At 45.5% G+C, this 20237-nt stretch overlaps 1 protein-coding gene across 6 annotated transcripts in view; it reads right to left on the bottom strand.

Annotated features, from left to right (window-relative positions):
- The window catches only part of Wdfy3 (WD repeat and FYVE domain containing 3), a 242464-nt gene extending 226378 nt beyond the window's left edge, over nucleotides 1-16086 (bottom strand). For all 6 annotated transcript variants that reach the window (XM_057772666.1, XM_057772670.1, XM_057772669.1 and 3 more), the window contains exon 1: nucleotides 15749-16086. The gene's annotated coding sequence lies outside the window, so the exon portion shown is untranslated. The remainder of the gene's footprint in view (nucleotides 1-15748) is intronic.
- Nucleotides 16087-20237: the final 4151 nt, after the last annotated feature.

The following is a 20237-nucleotide window of genomic DNA, read 5'->3' as shown; positions in this document are numbered from 1 at the left end:
CTATACTTGCTGGAGCTTACGTCTCTGGTCTAGCCCATCCAGTCTAACACCAGCCATCTTCCCAGATCTGAAACTTCCCGAGTCCTGGCCAATAGCAAATACAAAGAAGCTTTAATAAAATCTGACAGATAGTAAACAGAAAAGATAAACAGAAAGGAAAAGAAAAAATCTTAAATGGTATGACCTGACATACTACCATAAAACAATTAAAACAATACCATAATACAGGAAGGGTTGCTGGATATTTCCATGCCAAGTTTTATCTTTCAATCACCAGACTACAGTCTGTAACTATAGAGAAAAGTCGTGTGTGTGTGTGTGTGTGTGTGTGTGTGAGATTGAGAGGAGAGAGAAAAAATATGAATGACTGAATTGCATTTTGTAAAATGATTTTACTATAGAATACTGAGATGACCATCTGGTTCCCAAGTTTTAGCAGAGATCTTAACAGAACAGACAGTGTAAAACAGAACAATAAGATAATGTATATATTTGACCACATAAATCAATGTCTCTTGCAACCAATGCTGAAAGTCCAGCATGGAGGTGGACGCCTTTAATCCGAGCACTCTGGAGGCAGGGGCAGGTAGGCTTCTGTGGGACTGAGGCCAGTCTGGTCCACAAACAGAATTTCATCCAGGCCAGACAGGCTACATAATGAGACCCTGCCCCAAATAAATAAATAAAATTTATGATACTTCTCAGTCCATTAGAGTCTTCAAATGGGATTCCTACTGCTTCATCAAAATTCTATTTTCTTATGAGTACAGTCTCGCTGAAGATGTTCTAGTGACTGGTTTTCTTTACAAGTTTGATACCCACCTAAAGAACAAACCGCAAATGAGGTCCTCTTCTGTATAAGTAATAAATACAAGGGGCCAAGATTCAGGGGGGAAAGGCAGCATGTGGATTTGCTGGAGGCCCTGTGAGGCCAGAGTTGCAGGACAACAAGCTAACAGGCTGAACTGGGAATTCCAAAGGGCAGTGAGGCAGGAAGCCAAGGACACTCGGGAGCAGGTCCTCTGGCACAGGAAATTCCCCCGAACCTGGACTAGCAGACGCGAGCTTGCGAGCAGGAAGAAGTATCTTCCCACTTCATATTTTTCAGCGTATGAAGTGGGCATTTAATAAAGACGTGCTCGGGGGGGAAAAAGGACTCAGGCGGCAGAAAAGGTGTGCCACTCGGCCTGCAACACAGCTAACCACCAGGGAGGAACCTGTGCTCAGAAGTGCTGTGTGGAGTGAGTCCTGAGACCACATCCAAAGCAGTTCCCTACAGATTCACTGCAAGATGCCCCTCACAGCACGGACTTGCCCGGCACACTCTCTCATCCAGTCAGGATTTGTCACTGAATCTTATATTCCTATGTTTTCCTGTGGGGGGAGCAGATGAAGTCCTGATCTGGGTGCCTGTGTAGTGTTTGGCACGAGCACGGCCATGACCAGGACCCCAAGGCCTTCCCGGGTCAGGTTTGGGGGAAATGGCAGAACTTTCCCCAGCCAAAATGCTGACAAATGTTGACAGAGTGTGCAGAGAGCTTCAACCTCAGCTTCCTCTTCCCTGGTGTTCACAGCCTGAGACTGGTCCCCTACAGAGACCTCCCACAGAGACAAGCTAGCCTTCCTTCACGTGATAACTGCGGATAAATACAGGGAGCGTCCTCTATCAGTGCCTGCAGAGCCCACCCAGTCCCCGCTTTTCCACGTGTGTCTCTCTGTCTCTCGTGTCTTCTTCCCAGCATTGGCCCAGTTAGGTCTCCAGGGCCGAGACACTATACTGTGCTTTTTCCACACTCTAATCCTGTGTTTAATACTTTCGTGTTAAAAGTCCACTTTACCACTCACTTATCTGGGTAGGGCCTCACTGAGGGAAGCTTAGGCAGCTCAAGGCAGGAACCCAAGCAGAGATCATCCCACACAGGAATGCTGCTTGCTGGCTTACTCTCCAGAGCTTGCTCAGCTCCGTTCCTCGCCCAGCTCAGGACCACTCAGTGAGCTGGGCCTTCCACATCATTAGTTAAAAATCATTAATCATTCATCAAAAACATGTCCCACGGACTTGCCCACAGGCCCACCTGAAGGAGACAGCTCCTCAGCTGAGGGCCTTCTTCCAGGAGATTCCAGTTTGTCTCAAATGGATAAAAAAGAAAAAGAAAAAAAAAAAAGCTCAAGAAGGAAACTGAAGGAAGGAGCACAAACAGGGCCATCACCTACCTCCAGACTATGGGGGGAGACTTCCAAGCTCTGACAAAACTCAAATTATTCTTAACTCTAAAACACACTCGGCACTATGAACACCTAAGTGACAATGAGATGCTGGGGTGCCAACAGTGTTCCCCATTAAAATTGTGCTTCTTAAAGGAGCTCTTCCTTCTCAGCCAGGAGACTGACTCGCAGGCACAGCGAGAGTTACACTCGGGGCTACACTAAGCTGGCTATCAACAACACTGCTAAGAGCAGAGGCCAGAGGCCAGAACTCTTTCTAACAACTTCCAATACCAATAAACAGCCGTCAACATTTTGTAAAACAAACATTCATTGTGGGACCCCCTCCCACATGTCCAGACTTAGGGTCGATCCCCAGCAGAGCAGAGGAAAGAGAGGAGAGAATTAGTCAGACGAGAAAATCTCAAACTATATGAAAACCCACACCAAGTCAGCATCTCTCTTAAAGACACTGCTCATCTCCGGGCTAATGAACACAGGGCACCGCACCATCCTCAAGGACTGCCATGGGAACTTTCGCCCTAGCCTGCCCCAACCACACGGGCGCATGCCAGTGACCGCCTCAGCCCTGGAGCATCTTCAGCAGCTGCCATGCCTTCCCCTTCTTCTGAGCGGGTATAGCCTATGCTAGCCCATGTATGCTTATGTAACCTGAGAAGCTGGGCGACACCCAGCTTATTTACTCCGGTGACTCAGATGTAAATCTAGGTCTCTGTGGAGAGGGAGGTGGGGAACACAGAGGATATTATGATACAATTCCCATCAGCACTAGTTGCACAACTAATACTAACTCCAAAGATTTTTGTTCTTCATAGTTTTGGAGGATATGCTTCAGGCTAGGCTAGGTACCCTCTGACATCTACTCTGACTGACCCAAGGCAGATCACCCCATTATACAGGAAGAATCCATTTGCCCTCTCCTGCCTTCTGTCACCTGCCACACACCCAAGCTCTGTCCTTTTACCCCAGACATTCAAGCGGGCCACTGACAGCCACCTCAGCAATCCTACATTCCGTAAAGTCCTGAGATTCTTTCAGTGCTACTTGACCTAAAAGAAATAAAAACACTGCAACCACTGGAACTTCTGAAATTAAAAAGAAAAAACCAGCAATATATCAATTTTCATTTTGGCCAAAGACACAAATAATCTAATTCATTATGAAGTTTGACAAATCAAATGAAATACTCAACACACATCTGTTATCTACCCAATAGACTGTGTCACCTTACAAGGCATAACCTAGAATATAATCTGTAGGCTCTGCGTCTAAGGATGGAAAGCATGGAGGGCGGGGATGGGGCTGCCCAGCACATGGTTCCATGGCAGACTGCCTCCCTAGATGTACGAGACCTTGGACTCAATATCTGGTGCCACAAAATATGCAACATGTCTACAATGAACATGTAAAAACTTTGTAAACTTTCTTGTAATACTCTCCTAAACACTACAGGATAGGGAGCGTTTACTTAGTGTTTCTATGGTGTTAAGTATTTTATTTTAGAAATTTTATGTAATCTACAGTTGTGTATAAGTTAAATTAAATACTATACCATTATAAAGAACTAGAGCACCCTTAGATTTTTATATCCCAGGTCCTGGAACTAACTGTCAACAGATCCTGGGGACATGCGAAGAGACTAAGGTGGTCATCCTAAGGATGCCAGGGTGGACGGATGCCAGTGTGGATGGATGCTCCTTAAGAAACTAACACCAAGGCCGTGCTGGAGATGCTCAGCAGCTAAGGGCACTTCCGGTTCTTGCAGAGTATCCCAGCACCAACATCAGGGAGCTCACGAGGGCCTGCAACTCCAACTCCAGGGGACTTCTGGCTTTCCCAGGCATGCATGTACGTGATGTACATTCACAAAGACATGCACAGAGGTACACATATATGCATAAATAAAATGATAAGTATTTCTAAAAGAAATTAAAATTAGCATTATTTATGAACCAACAACCCCTCTGAAATACAAAGAACTGAGATGACCTCACAACATTACCACAGACATGAGTGACATCACAAAGGTGTGTATGTTCGCTGCATATTACCACAGACATGAATGATGTCACAGAGGTCTAGATATTCACTGCAACGTTACCACAGATAAGAAAATATCTCAGTGTCTACTGATGCCAGAGTAGATTTAAAAAAAAAAAAACTGATATGACACCCATTTACCCAAGCTAAGTACCTGTCTACACATCCATTATTCAGTCCTAAAAGAGGAGATTTTGCCATTTGCCACAACATGGATAAAGCTGATGGGCATTATTTTAAGAAAACTAACCAGACACAGAAAGAGGAAGAATAATGCAGGATTTCATTTGCATGCAGAATCTCAAAAAAAAGGTAAAAATTAATTAATTAATTAATTAATAAAATGAACCACACAGAGGTGGAGAACAAATGGCAGCTCATGATGGAGGGGTGGTAGGAAATGAGAAGAAGGAGGTCAAAGGATTCAAAGATGGGTCATAATGAAGTCTAGTGCTCTAACTACGTAAAGATTGCAGTAATAAAGTTATACTGCATATGAGGGTCTCCCTAATGACCAGATCTCAGCTGTTCTTCGCTGTCATAAAATAAAAGCTGATGGCTGTGTCACTAAAGTGCCTGCCATTCAAGCACGAGTCAATCGCCAGGACCCACGTTAAAAAGGGTCCTGCACTCTCAGTGCTGGGGAGGCAGAGCTAGGAAGTCCGGGGCTTGCTGGTCAGCAGTCCAGCTGAATCCGAGAGCTGCAGGCTCAATGACAGTCTGTCTCAGAACAAAAGGTGGGGAGCAACTGAGGAAGATACACAGTGTTGCCCTCAGGTCTGTACATGAACTTCCATCTATGTACACGTGTGTGCACACACATACACACCCACAAACAGTACCACAGATACACAAATGTTAAAATTAAGAAAACAAAAAGTTAAAAGCAAAATGGCTGTGAGATGGTAATACTGCTCCATACAGTAGCTGTTTTAGTATGTGTGTCTCCTGTAACATCATGCATATGCCTTACATACAATAAACTTATTTTTAAAAAGGAATCCATGCTAGGAAATACTATTTAGTATAATTTTATGATGACCTAGTTATACAATGTTTCAAAAGCAAAAGTAAGGTTTTCATGGTAAAAACAACATTTTTTCCAAGACTATTACTTCACTTCTGTTCCTTGAGTTTTAGGGTACCTGCCCTAAGCCTCCCCTGGATCAGACAGTAAAACCCTCCAACTTCTGATTGCTGTAATCCTGGTGTAAGTAAAATTTACAGTTTTTACCAAGGAAATTCTTTCACTCCTCTGTCATTCAGACCAAGTATCACGCTAGGGTTCTCCTCACCACATCAATGGCGGTATGCTCGCAACTCAGGAAGTGTTCACAGAACTTCTGCACACACCTGGTAGTCATTTACACTCTTGTCTCCACTGCGCTATAAAAGTGTGGGCAGCACAATCTCATCCTGACATCGATATTGATGCACATTTGGGAAAGAATCACAGAATTTACCATTAAGGATTGCGGCATCACTGAGTCCCAGGCAGCAAGGATGATCCCTTTTGCTTTTAATTTAATCAGTGCATGCTGCAGAAATAAATCAAGCTACACAAAATTATCAGGCAATCTGTACACAACAATTATTCTAAAAATAAGTGAAGTTTTTTATTATACACTTATCTACTTTAATATATTCGCCATCTCAGTCAGACATAATGGTGAAGCCTGCACATGCCAGCATTCATAAGGCAGAGACAGTCTGTGCTCTAGAGGGAGACCCTGTCTCATGAAACAGATATGACATCTGGCATCTAGATCACCCAATCCTGTGTTCTATAAGCAATTATCGCAGGGAAAGAATGTAGAATTAGGAGACAGAGATACTGAGACTTTAGTCAAAGAAATCTAATTATAAATTTACCAAGTGATTTCTAGGAGGAACAGAAAAAAGAATCATATAAAGCATGCTCACAAAGTGAAGCTGCAGAGCTCCTAAGAGGAACAGTAAACTCGTTTTATTCTATTTCATTACTTTGAGACAGGGTCTCATGAAGCCCAGGCTGGTCTTCAACTGCTAATGTATCAGAGGATGATCATGGACTTCTGAGCCTCTCATTCTCAACCTCCCCCAGCCTGGGATTAGGGACCAGCTACACCATGCCATGTGCAGTAGGCTATAACCCTGGGTCTTGTGCATGCTACACAAGAATCTACCAAGTGAGATAAATCCCAAGCCTTTAACATTTATTTTCCTGGCAGGGCGGTGGTGGTGCACGCCTTTAATCCCAGCACTCGGGAGGCAGAGGCAGGCGGATCTCTGGGAGTTCGAAGCCAGCCTGGTCTATAAGAGTTAGTTCCAGGATGGGCACCAAAGCTACAGAGAAACCCTGTCTCGAAAAACCAAAAAAAAAAAAAAAAAAAAAAAAAAAAAAAAAAAATTATTTTCCTAAGACTTATATACTTTTACGATGATATTATTATGTACATTTTACTCAACTGTCTAACAAAAAACAACTTTGTGCCTATGTTGTGTTGCCTTGCCCATGTAGGACAGTGCTCTTTATCAATTCATCTGAGTGCACCATGAGCCTCCTTCCTTTCCCAAAAGTTCCGAGCATGGGCACACTGACACTAACATCCCTGACTGATGGCTGAGTTCTTCCTCTGTACTCTGTTACAAATCAGAAATGAAAGCACCCAGTAAGCCAATTTAGTACTTATTAAAAGAGGAAGTCTTAATAATAAAGCAGAATTGTGAAAAATGCCATGTAATTAAAGTTTTACATGACTATTGTAGAAAACGTAGGAAAGAAACCCCTTCAGTGGCCATCTGTAGAGGGGGTGGGGGCGAAACAGCAACATTTCTGCACTCATAATAAAATGCAAGCTGCTTTCCTACAACTGCACAGGTTGTTATTAGGAACAAGAGACAGCTCTCTCTCTCTCTCTGCAACTCTGTTCAGAACAATCAATAAGGTAATAAACACAGAATTAACAAAGGTTCAGTGAAATTAAAACAGGTAAAGCGTTTGTCCAAACTTGTGCTTAAAATATACTAAGCAATTTTCATAGTTCGAGAAAATACAGTTGTAGGAATTCTGGCAACACTTCCTAACTCACAGTTCACGAAATGAGATTTACATACACAGAATAGCTACAGCAGGCGAAAACAGCAGGCAACACAAAACCGCTGGGCCTAACTTCCTAATGGACTAAATAAATGAAGGCCATGTACCATACTCTTCTTTCCTATTCAAATGGTAGGCTTCCTCAAAGTCCAAACCAGCTAAGAACTGAGGGGAAAGGCCAGGAGGAACCATCACACAGGAAGAAGAAGTTGGGCCAGTCTGGTACCAGGCATGCACAGATCATTACCAGGCATGTACGGGTCATTATGTGTTGAGCACATACCTACTGTATGTCAGAAACTACCTTGTCCTGTGAGCTCCTCGTACATGGAAGTACCAAAGGCTTAAGAAACTGAGGAAAGCAAACTAAGGGACGGTGTGAAGGAGTTCAGTTATCAATATTAAGTCAAGGACCTGGGATGGAAAGGACTGGCAAAGAGGCTGGACAGGCTAGGTGACCTGGACGTGGGAACACAGCTCTGTGGACTTGTAGAGTTGGAAGCCTCTCTCCTTGGCTTGGGCACTGTCCCGGCACAGTAGTACCAGAGGAAAGCTTGAGGGGTCAGGCCACAGGAGGGTCAGAGAGCGGAATGCCTTCGGAAAATGTTCTCTGACATCCAAATGGTAGGTACCGCTCTTTACACCTTCCGTGCCTTCCCACATGTTGAGGTGATCGGAAGTTTCGAATCTCAGCTTGCAGTCTCACCAGAGGCCTAACTGCATCCCATCTACGCCAGCTCTCTGTACGCTGGGGATCAGTTTAAGTCCTGAGCTTGCTGGAGTACAGCAGCTTCTCATCGACACAATGCTCCTTTGTGGGACATCACAGAACAATAATACAGAAATCACTAGTGGCCTTAACACTGTGTAAAACCACACGGCATCCACCAACACACTGGCGCACAATGGAAGCCAAACTAAAAATGAATTCTAGGGGGCTGAAGTTTAAACTGAAAAAAAAAACAAAAACACATCTTTTATTGAAAAACCTCACGTGCACATATGACCACTCTGACAGGGAAACAAAGTCAAGACCCCGTCCAGGCAGAAACACCAAACTCCAAACAATGTTAAAAGAGCCGTTAGCGAAATCTATAGCTTAAGTGGTCAAAATATAACACAATACAGAAGATCAATAATCCAGCATTTATGAGCTATTGCGTTCGACCTACTGGACATGATGCCTCTTGGTTAGATATTAATGGAGGAAAGACTCATATTACTAACAGACGTTAAATGTTCTGCCTCCAGACTTCAAGCCTCTGCAGAATCAGTCTTAGGTCTCCCTCCCAGTGTCTTTTCCCCAGAAGTTCCAAACACAAGCAGGAACTTCAGGGCTTTGGAAGTCTGAGGATTAAGGGTCAGGCCGCTTAAAATTACAGGTAGCAAACAGTTGTATGTTCAGGATGACACTAGAATGCTCCAGAGTTGAAAGGTCTCTAATGGAATCTAAGACATCTAGACTCAAAAAACCACCCCACCAAAGTCCTAAACCAACAGGGCCGAGTAAACAAACTACAGGGCAATTCTCTGTTCAGTCACATGAAACCGTAAGAAATACCACTGGGTACACAAAAATGTTGCTAGATATTTAAAATTCTGCAAGACCATATTTCAAGTTGTACACAGAATTTATATTCTAGACCTGTCAATGTTTGCACATAAAGACAAATGAAGCCATAAAAAATTAACTTGAAAAAAAAAGAATCCCTGCTAAAGAAAGGCAAAGAAGAGAAGGGGTGAGCCAAGCCCTCTGTAATGAACCCCCGCACTTAGCTTGGAGTTAATTCCTTCCCTATGGGTCACCTGCCTAGTGTGTGGCATCTCTTGAGCGTGGCATCAGTGCTGGGATAAGGTCTGCAAGTCCATCGTAGAGAAATGCAGTCCAGGCTTACCACCATCAGATCCTCAGTGTGCGGCACACGCCGCATCCATAGGAGCTATGAGTCACGGCAGTGTGGCTGGGTATCTACTGCCCAGTTGTCAACAAGGAATCCCATTTTCAGCAATTCCACAATTTCACAAACACGAAACCACTGAAACAGGAACTCAGAAACTGAAGACAGAAACCTAGGCCTAGTCCTCTGCCCACAAAGACACCGGCCTAAGAATGAGAGTAAGTACAGCATGGGAGCTCAGGGGGCGCAGGGGCCAGTGCGGGTGGGCTGGCCTCTGAACTTCCAGGTGGAAGCCGGAATGCACCTCTGTCCTGGCGGAGAATGTAAAATGCGACATGGGCAAAAAGTTCCTGAGCCTAGAGCTCAAAGTCCCTCGGCAAGGACAGGGACTGCGGCTCCGCTCCGGCTCCCCTCCGGCCTCTCCGCAGCCGGCCTTTCCTTCTCCCCGCCAAGCCACACCAAGCCTCGGCACTAGGTCTCCTCTCAGAGCTACAGTTCTTCCCCTCAGCTGCTCCAGATTTCTTCTCCTCCGGAGAGGCTCTCTCACACAGTTAACGGCAACCCAACTCACATGGTGCCCAGTCCTGCCGTTGCCCTTTGAACCCAGTCTGTTCCTCCATGGCACTCAGCACTCCAGGGATACGGACTGGCCAGCTAAGCTGAACACTGCAGCGGAATCCAGAAGTGTTAAGTCACTATCCACTGTAACTACAACAGCACGCGCTTGTTATCAGCGCTCCACACAACCCTTTCTGAGCTGAGTTAGAGCGCTCGGCCACCTTGCAGTGTGCACGGCAGACACACAGCTTGCTCTTGGTGCTACTTTGCAAAATGAACCAAAAAATGGCTGGCAGAGCCGGGACTGGGGAAGCAGGGGCAGGTCCCAGAGACCTTTGTCATCACCAGGTCCAACCGCTTCCACAGAAATCTGATAGTAACTTTGGAGATTCAAGGGTTCTATGCAGGGAAAATAACTGAAAGTCTGCAAGTTCCTAGTTTTCAGAATTTTCAGAGACAGAATTCAGTGTGGAAAGGTATAAGGGACATCTATGGGCAAGGGGAGAATGGAGCTCAGATCATTACAGGATCTCTGTAACACTTCAGCAGACAGACAGGGGGCTGAAAACCAGCTTGGGGGACGAGAAAGAGGCTGAGGGGGAGAATATTTAGACGACAAAAGCCATCAGATCTGAGGCTTCTGTCAATGTGGGCCTGAGGGATATCGAGGCATGGCTGAGGATTCCGGGGTCTCAACCTGGTTATGGCGCAGGAGCTGAGCGTCTAAGCTAAACGGGCAGGCAAGGTGGACACACTTGAGGGAGAAGGCATCAGAGAAGTGTCAGACACGCTGAGGACAGGCCTGAGCACCAGCAGCTGAATATTAATACACAGATCTAGAACTCAGCAGTCTGCTGTGGGCTGGTTTGTTTTATTTAAATGGCAGTTAGAAGTGAAACAATCAGGAAAAACATTGCTGCCTGAGCGTAATCCTATCAGGAGGAACGCAGGAGGAATCACTTGAGCACAGGAATTCTAAGGAGACCATGCTCAAAAGGAGAAAAAAAGAGATCTCTCTCTCACAGACACACAGACACACACACACACACACACCCCATTTCAAAATTGTAAGAGAATGCCTGGGCATCAAATCTGTTGCTCTATCAGAAGAACTAAATATAATCTTGTATCATCACAGAATCATAGCTTTCCATGTTGATAAAGTGTTTAACAGAAAACACAGTAAATAATAAAAATGATAACAATAAATACCAAATATACTTAACCAAGAATATATATTTAAAAGGGATGCCAAAGTTATTCCTATACTAATATTTTTTACAAAACCCGAGATCAAAGTCTACACAATTAAATGTATCCAATCTATAAATGCCCCCTCTGACAGAATATTAACATAACAACTCAATAACAGAGCACACATTTGCTGTTTGGCATTTTCTCAAGTTCTTTCTCAAAGACTCACTCACTCCTTCCCTTCCTTCCTTCCATCCTTCCTTCCATCCTTCTTTCCTTTTTTTCTTCCTCCTTCCCCACCTCCTTCCTACTTCCCCTCCCTTCTCAAGCACTTGTACTGGCCATCCTAAGTATGGGTAAGACTGGGCAATGACAGCAGAACTCGAAAATAGCGTGGCTATTCAGTCTTCCTCCAATGTGCGTGTCTGCATGTCTGCTGACACCCCAAAGTCACCTGCTTATACCCTGGGTGTCTCCAGGTAGACACTGGTTCTTGTAGGTAGTTCTGACCAAGGTGAAGTCTGAGTTCTTGGGACTCCCCACCCCATATACCCTAGGCCATCATTTAGGCAAGGCCCTGTCCAGCAGTCTCCTTCACTCAACTCTAAGCTCTGCCCTGACAACTACTGTGCAAGCAATATGCACGAGATGCTTGTTCTGAGTGTAACAAAATCATGAATTAATGAGCGAACAGAAGAGGTTACACAAGCACGTCTTACACTGCAGGTCCTCAGATTATGAGTATGATTATTCTAGTAATCTGATAAAACTGCCAATAAAGTTCTAGCTACCGCTTCTTATAATCCATTCCTAACTGATGACATAGTATTCTAAAAATAAAGAATGCATTTTACTACTGAAACTTAAATGCTCAGGGGTTGGAGAAGTGGCTAAACAGTTAAGGGCACATACCTCTGTTCAGAGGACCTGAGTTCAATTCCCAGCACCCACAGCATGAGGCTCACAACCGCCAACAACACCAACCCAAGGGAGTCCCAGGCCTGATTTCTGAGAGCATCTGCACACGTGTGTACAACATAATTAAATTGAAATACTTTTAAAATTTAAATGCTTATAAGGAATATACATAATCCAACCCGACCCTTTCACTGCCCTCGAACTCGCCACTTAGCTGAGGCTAGCCTTAAACTCCTGGTCCTCCTGCCTCCACCTCCCACGCACAGGGATCACACCTAGCTTTAGCGTTAGAACTGTAAGCAATCAGTCCAATGAGCCTTAAAACACAGCACTGAAATCTGTTCAGGGCAAGGCTGAACTGAAACCCAAGCAGCACCTGAGAACTTTTTCAAGCCTGAGTAAAAGTGGAAAATTTGGTAGTGATCTCTTTACTAAAACTAATTTCACAACATGAAAGGTGAAGTACATACTAAGTCACCTGAGAAACAGCCTTGATAACTCATCAAAGCTAGACCATGGCTAAGACAGCTAAGACAAAAAGGTACTGTGTGAAACGTCCATCCTAAACTTCCTGTTGTCTCAACCACTCCTGAAAATAAGAACTAAGGCAAAATGTAAACAAACATATTAGCACATAATATACACACAAGGAAGGGCTAAAGTAAGACTGGCCAATTACAAGTGATGACAATGGTAAACTACCACATCAAGGGTAGGCATGCAGAAGGAACAGTTTGATAGTTTGATAAAAGTGTATTGATACTTAGATAAGACCTTAGAATCCCACCTCTGCATACTCAGTTAAGACAAGCAGACCTGCCTGCCGAAGTTCAAAATATCTCCATTCATAATTAACCAAAACGGAGAACTCAAATGTCCATTAATCATGAATGGGCAAAATGGGGACCATGCTCCAAAGTCATGGTACCCGGAGGAAAAGGAAACTCAGCATATGCTGGAGCTGGTTGGTACCAGCCGAACAGTACCCTTGGTTGAACTGTTACGACTTTGCCACGGTGGTTTATGAGGCTTAGAATAGGCTATGGCAATTATTACACTGCAGTAACCACCAAATGTCCCAAGTTAGGGTTGGCTTGTCTTTTGTCTTGCTTTGTTGTTTGGGAGAGTAGGCTGTTAGCATTCGCCAGCCGTGACTGTCCCACTGCTGGGTGACACAGGCATTATGCCGAATGCATGAAGACATAAAAGGCAGCATTCTGTAGGCATCTGGATGGTGTTCCACAGAAGACACTGATGGCTGCCAAGGGCTGAGGGCTAACAGCAGAGAGGCACGAAAGGCTTCCTGGGGTGGGAGAAGGTTCAGCTTGTCTATAACAGAGACTGCTCAGCTGAACATACAGGTAAAACCTCACTGCAGGGAGATGATACCTAAGTAAACCCAACCGGAAAAAACAAACAAACAAACAAAAAAAAAAACTAGCCATGCCATTAATTTGTGAATTATATTATGGATAAGAAATGCATAAGACACACAGAAGGGGGCCGGGATCAGTGCACACACCAGATTAACAGATCTATACACGACATAAATGGAAAATAACATGAAAACACAGGGGGAAGGTGAATGGGTGATCATGCACAACACTCAAACCAGAGGGTACCTGATCCTGGGAAGGATGCTACAGGAATGGCCTCTGGGTGTGACCCCAGAGCAGGGCACACACGGGGTCACCCAAGCAGGGTCCCTACAACTGAGCCCTTTCTATTGCAAGCCTACTACAGCCTGTGGCTCCAGTCTGCCATGTTATTATCTTCAGATGTTTCCACTTCTAATTGATGTCCTAAAACATCAGTTACTCATCTTAACATCTATCAACTGGGGCTGGGCAGTGGTGACACACATCTTTAATCCCAGCTCTTGGGAGTCAGAAGCAGGTGGATCTCTGTGAGTTCAAGGCCAGCCCGGTCTACAGAGAGTTTTCCAGGACAGCTAGGACTATTACACAGAGAAACCCTGTCTCGAAAAATCAAAACAAAAAGCAACTATCTATCAATTGTCCTCACTGCCTCTAAATTTAGACCATTTGGGTACTAAACCTTCAAAATCGCCTGATTGCCCATCTGTACAATGGGATCAACGTTTTCCTAACCTCTGCACAAGGACGCATGAAAACCTGCATGCTATACCACTATCCGCTCAATCACAGACATTAGACACGATCAGGTAGGAAGGCAGGCACATACATTCATCTTTATTTTTCTGAGGTAGCGTCACATGTGTTGCTCAGACTGGCTTGAAACTACTAAGCTTAGCTGTTTCTCTCGCCTCAGCCTCCCACTGGGAGAACAGGTGTGGGCCACACACCCAGGCAGATATTCCTTAACTAGTATGTCCAGTTGTTCAGAATTGTTGTGGTCCCATATAAAACGGGGGGGGGGGGGGGCGGCACTAGCAAATGCTGCATTCTGAGGATAATTTCTGGAAATTCCAAGACCCCGCTGAATGAACCACATTAGTGGTACTGAGAATGCCGAGTATAAACAGGCTTGCGGAGCTCAGAAGGCTCAGAGAATCTGACAGACACTGGAATACTGCACAACTGTTTAACTTGCTTTCATATTTTTCCAGTAACTTCAGAACCTCATGCTTCCTAACTCATACCACATTCATGCAGAAATTTTGTTAAGAGCATATCTTTACAGGAATGGATTTCAACTAAGGAAAAGAAACTATTTCAAAACCTGTATTTCTAGTTGCTTCAGGCAGAGCTGTGTTCTTAGTAATATCACACACAATACTGATTTCAAACACCATGAGTTCTCAAACCTAATGCAAAACGGATTTTTTTTAAACATAAAAGCATATCAAGCTAATCCTTACACTGCAGGGTCCCATGAGCTTTTAGTTTTCTTTTTAAAGACAGATTTATTTTTACTAAACCTATACACTAACACTACATCCAGTTTCTCTGTATATCAGCATTTCTTGGGTTGTTTTGTTTTTTACTTGTTAAACGTCTTGATCGTGAAAACTGATTGATCTAAATCTGCCTGACGGATACTAGCCTGGAAATATGCTGTCTCGATGCACAAGGTTTTGTTTTTCTGTTTTGTTGGCTTTTCAGACAACATAATAACCACTTGGTATTGACCGACCATGCCTATTAGTGAACGAAAATAGTTTTTCATATGCATAAGCACCATTTTCCCACAGAAAACACTTAGCCACCGTTGAGGCACTGAAAATCCATGCTTATGGTAAACATGCTAGATCTGATTTTATCCCATTATGTCTACAGAGGAAGATCTCAGAATCGGTCTCTCGGACTCAAATCGTCAAAAATCAATGGGAACGCAGCACCTCCGATGCAACCGATCGGAAAGGTCACCGCTGCCTTTTAAACCCCGCCATCACCGTGGATGTTGATGATGCCACCACATCCCCGATGCAGGACAGAAGCATCCTAGGTCCTTTCCACGGGGAAGGGTTTCCAGCTCAGGGCGCAGAGGGATGAGCCAGGAGAGGCCCGCGGCCCTGGAGACGGCACCCGAGGGATGGAGGCCGCGCTCCGCGGCGCCCTGGCGGAGGAGGGGGGTGGGGGAATCTAGGAATGGTCACCCGGAGTGTCCGCCCGGGGCGGGGGGACCCCCGTTCCCGGGACGCCGCCAGGTTACGCCCCCGCCTGCCCCTCCGTCCGCCGGCCGGGGACCCGACGCCGACGGCGCCCTCTCCAGGCCCGGCGGAGGACGCGGGTGGGGGAGCGGCTGGGCCGCGGCCTGTGCCCGGCGGCGAGCGCGGGGCCGCGCGGGCAGCGCCTCCGCCCCGCAGGAACAAAGCGCCCCGCGGGCGGGCAAGCGGGCGAGCTGCACTCACCGCGGACCGGCAGCCTGGATGCGGGGCCCGGGAACCCTCCCAGGCCGGGCCGGGGCCGAGCGCCCGCTGCAGTCCGCGAGCTGCGGGGCCGGGGCCGCCGGGCGACAGCCGCGCTAGGCGGCCGGGGCAGCGACGCCGCCGCCGCTCCCTTCTCCGGCCCGGGTCCCTGCTCCGCCGCGTCTTCTCCCTCGCCGGGTCCCCGCCGCCGCCGCCTCAGCCTCGGCGCTGCACCGGCTGCTGCTCTCCATCAAGGCCGGGCCCGGCCGCGGGCAACATCCCGGAAAGTGAGGGCTGGTGGCCGTCTCCCGCAGCTGCTGGTGGCCATCTTTAATCCTCCTCCTCCCGCTCTCTCCACCTCCCGCGCCGGCTGGCTGACGGACGGCTCGGGATCCTCCTCCCGCTCCTCCCGCTCCTCCCACCAGGCCGGCCGCAGAAATTGCAGCCGCCCGGGGACGCCGGCCCCTCCCGCCTTTCCTTCCTCTTTCCTACTTCCTTCCCTCCCCGCCGCCGCTCCCGCTTTCCCGCATCCCCGGGGTGCGAGCGCACACGGGGTCCGCGCCCCTCGGCCTGGCTTCGGGGCTCCTCGGGTCCATCCCCTCCCCAACCCCGCGCGGTGCTCACCCGCCCTCTCCGCGGGTGTCTCGGGAGACCCTGCCGAGAAAGGACCGCTGCGCACCCCGAACCCCTACACCCCTGACTGGATGCTGTCACCAGCGATGACAACACGCAAGCCTGCGTTCGTTTTACTCCAGCTGGAGTATAAAAGAACTGCCCACGCTAGCTCTTCCACTACGCGGCCTCGAACCCCGCACCTTCTCCAGGGGGCTCGGGATCAGGAGTTATGTGCCCAGTCTCTAGGGTTGTCCTGGGTCAGTGACCTTGATCAACAGAGGTTTTAGGTTTGCCCTTTCTTTCTGGAAAGATGCATTATTTATTTATACCTCCATAGATCTATAGATCTGACCAACACAATGTCTGGACCTAGTAATATGTATTGTTAAACCTAAAACAGCTAAGCGGGCATCAGCTTGTCTCTGTTCCTAGTCAACCCAGCAGACCATCCGGGTCATGCTTCTGTTCTGGCAGCGGGGACAAACTGAGTCAGCATGAATGCTTGAACTCCTTCGAACAGCTCAGAGTGGGGAAGTGGCGCTTTACAGAAACTGGAAACATGAGCTTGTTTTTCCAACGCTGCAATCTACAGCATTTCAGGATTTCCTCTAAGAAAAACGAAGCAATTTGGACTTGCTGTTTCCTTTTTTTTTTTTTTTTTAAGCCAGTTTGTGTTTGGAAGTGGATTCCGTTGTAATAATTTACTCACTAAACCCAAGATTCAGCACCACTGGCAAACCCAGAACTCATCTGTGGGGATCACAGTTCCTGCTGCCTTTTGTAGGTGCCTGCTGGCAGCGGAAAATACCTTATCCAGATGTGGAGAGCCAGGCCTGAAAGGCCTGTGCTAGGGCTACAGGGTGAGGGGGGTGGGGAGAGAGGGTGAAGGAGGCAGGAAAGGGGGGACGGAGGGGGGGTGCAGGCAACAGAATAAAAATTTAGGTGTTACTAAGTTCTGAGAAGAATATGCCAGAATATGCCAGAACAAACCTTTTTTTTTTTAAACCACCCACTTTAATAACAAGATTGGCATCTTCTAAAGGGCTTGGCCATCTCTAGAACCCAAACAGTCTTTGCTGTAGCACTCTATAACACAGTTTTAAATGAATCATTAAAAGTCAAGTCGCTGTGTGGGGAGGGGTATGCCTGCTTATATTTCATTGTTGCTGCTCTCTTTCCCTTGTGACCCTTTGGTGTTTATTCTTTAGATTTAGTTTCTCCAATCTAGCATTAGACAAAGGTGCCACAGAAATCCTCGAATCTTCAGACCGAGAGCGAGGTGAAAAGAATGGCTATGGGCTGGTGGCCACTTAGGAGGAGAAAACTCGGTTGAGCCAACACAAGGAAGATTTTCAGCTTAAATAAGAGGTTTGCGAATTCTTGGTGTACATTGGAAGGGGAAAAAATGTATAAAAATTAAGTCATTAGTCCACTAATTATATATGTTTTCTGTTGAAAAAGCTAAGATTGCGATAAAGTTGCTGTCTTACAGTCAGGCTCACAAAGGTTTTTATTCTAGTGCACACGCATCCATGTAGCCACCTCCCCTTGTTCTACTGAAGCCATCCAAACACAGGAATTATAAGGATGGCCAGGAAAGAGCCATGGCAGTGGCTTTTCCTCAGCTCGGCTTCAGATCTGTCAACATCAGAGCCCTTACCTTCCTTGGTCTTTGTTGTCAGCCAAATGTAGTTTCTGTCATCTTGAGTTTAAGTATTAAAAAAAAAAAAAAAAAACTGGTCAGAGCAGGTTCTCCAGCAAAGTGACTATTGTGTCCTACGTATTCCCTCAGATGAACTCCTCATAAAACAAAGCCTGTGGTAAAGTGGGATAAGCCCTTTGTGCGGAGGCCAGATGGAAGGAGTTCTAGGCATGTGCGGCAAACTCCTTGGGGGATAGGGAAAGCTGAAGGGCTATTTCTAAACAGTTCTGCATCGGGAGTCTGCTTCCTAACTCCAGGTCACGGACGAGGTGGCTGTAGACAAGAGCAATTGAGAGGCTTTGCCTGACAGCAGGCAAAAGCCACACATCCGTGGTGACCGGAAACTCCATGAACACAAACACGCAAAGCACAAGAGAAAGAAGGAGAAAAATAATCATAAAAAATACATGAGGAGGGAAGAACGTTTTAAATGAGAATTCTGAAAATTGTTAAGACAAACATTAAGCTGAAAAATTGTTATTTTTACAATAGCTTCTTTTATATTTATAAGATGGACGAATTAGTCTAAATTTTAGCTGATGGGATTATATATATACATATACGTATACATTATATATAGTATATACATATCAAGTAAATGCTCTAATTTTATGATGTTACTGGAACATGGAGCGCTACAGATGTTAGGAGACAAAAATTATACAGGCTTTAACCTTTGACATTCACATTTTACTTATATGATAAATTATGTAACTATTATATTTAAAATGTATTTCCATTTTTCCAGGTTATTAGCTACAACAATGGAATTACCATTGTTTCCCCTTGTTTAGAGGAACCAGATGGAAGAGAAACTGGGCAAGCAAATGGGTGTCTCCAGGGATTGTATGAACGAAATGTTGGTTAAAAAAAAAAAAAAAAAAAGACAAGAAGACAGAGTTAAGTAAATGTTCAGTTTTATTCTCATAATCTCTGTTCTTTGTAAAGACAATTATTTCTGTTCCTTGTTTTCCTCTGATGGACTGTCTAAAATATCGAGTGAATAATGACAAGCCATATTTATCTGCACTGATCAAAACTGAGTATCATTCTTCCCTCCTCAATTTAGAGGGCTCCTTATAATTAACTGATGAGCTGTCCCCAAGACAGTGCCATTTAGAGTCATTACTGACTCTAATTGGGGAGAAATGCTTCTGGAAAGTTCCAATTAGAGGCATTTTCTGTTGTTCTTGTACATACATTCAAAGGAGGTACTGGAGGCGTTCCTTTTGTTTGGGGGACTTGTAGGTTGCTATATTGTTTCTGTTTGCACTTAAGTAAATAGCAGAAATCTAGATTCTATAAGCTTTGGAGTAACAAGACCTCAGGAGGGAATGGAAACGGAACAGCCACATTTTTGCTCTTGTGTATCATAACAATCATGATGGTAACAGAAATGGGATATCGTGGAGACTGCCTTGAAGGGGATCTCATTCCTGCATACAGCTCAAGTCTCTCAATATTTTCTCCTTGTTTGTGTTTTTGAGATGAAGGGCTCGGACTTGCTCCGCAGAGCTCAAGGCCGTCTGTATGTTGATTTCCCATTTATTCATATGTCTTGAAGGCGTTCCGAAAAGCAGAGAACTTCAAAACCATCATTGTTGTGGTGTGTTCACAGGTGCAAGTTAGTGGCATGTGTGCTGGATTTACTTCACACATCAGTTACAGGGGAAAAATTATTAAAGGCTGTCAATACACAACGTACCTTGGGAATGAGACAGCAGTCAGAGACTTCCCAGTTGAAGGGGTTCATCTTTCTGATGGGAAAGGAAAACCAATCAAATCTTTAACTCTGCCCTCTGCAATTAAATACATGGAACTGTATTTTTGAAATTTCTGGGAATCATTGACTTTTTCAGAAAAAAAATGTTAAGAAATAAAATTAAACAAAATAATTGTGGTGGTAAGAACTGGAGGCCAACCTGAGCCTCACACTGAATATTTGTCAAAAAGAGAGAGAAAAAAAAAAGCTGGGTGGTGGTGGCACACAACTTTAATCCCGGCACTCAGGAGGCAGAGGCAGGAGGATCTCTGTGAGTTCAAGGCCACAAGAGCTAGACAGCTAGAGCTGTTGCCCAGAGAACTCACTTCTCAAAAATACAAAACAAACAAACAAACAAACGAACAAATAAAAAGCAGGGTTTCCTGTTTACAAAACTAGTAGCGATTGTTTGC

The sequence above is a fragment of the Chionomys nivalis genome, chromosome 6 (assembly GCF_950005125.1).
Source record: "Chionomys nivalis chromosome 6, mChiNiv1.1, whole genome shotgun sequence".
Classification (NCBI taxonomy): Eukaryota; Metazoa; Chordata; class Mammalia; order Rodentia; family Cricetidae; genus Chionomys; species Chionomys nivalis.
This window is presented reverse-complemented; position numbering and strand designations above follow the sequence as displayed.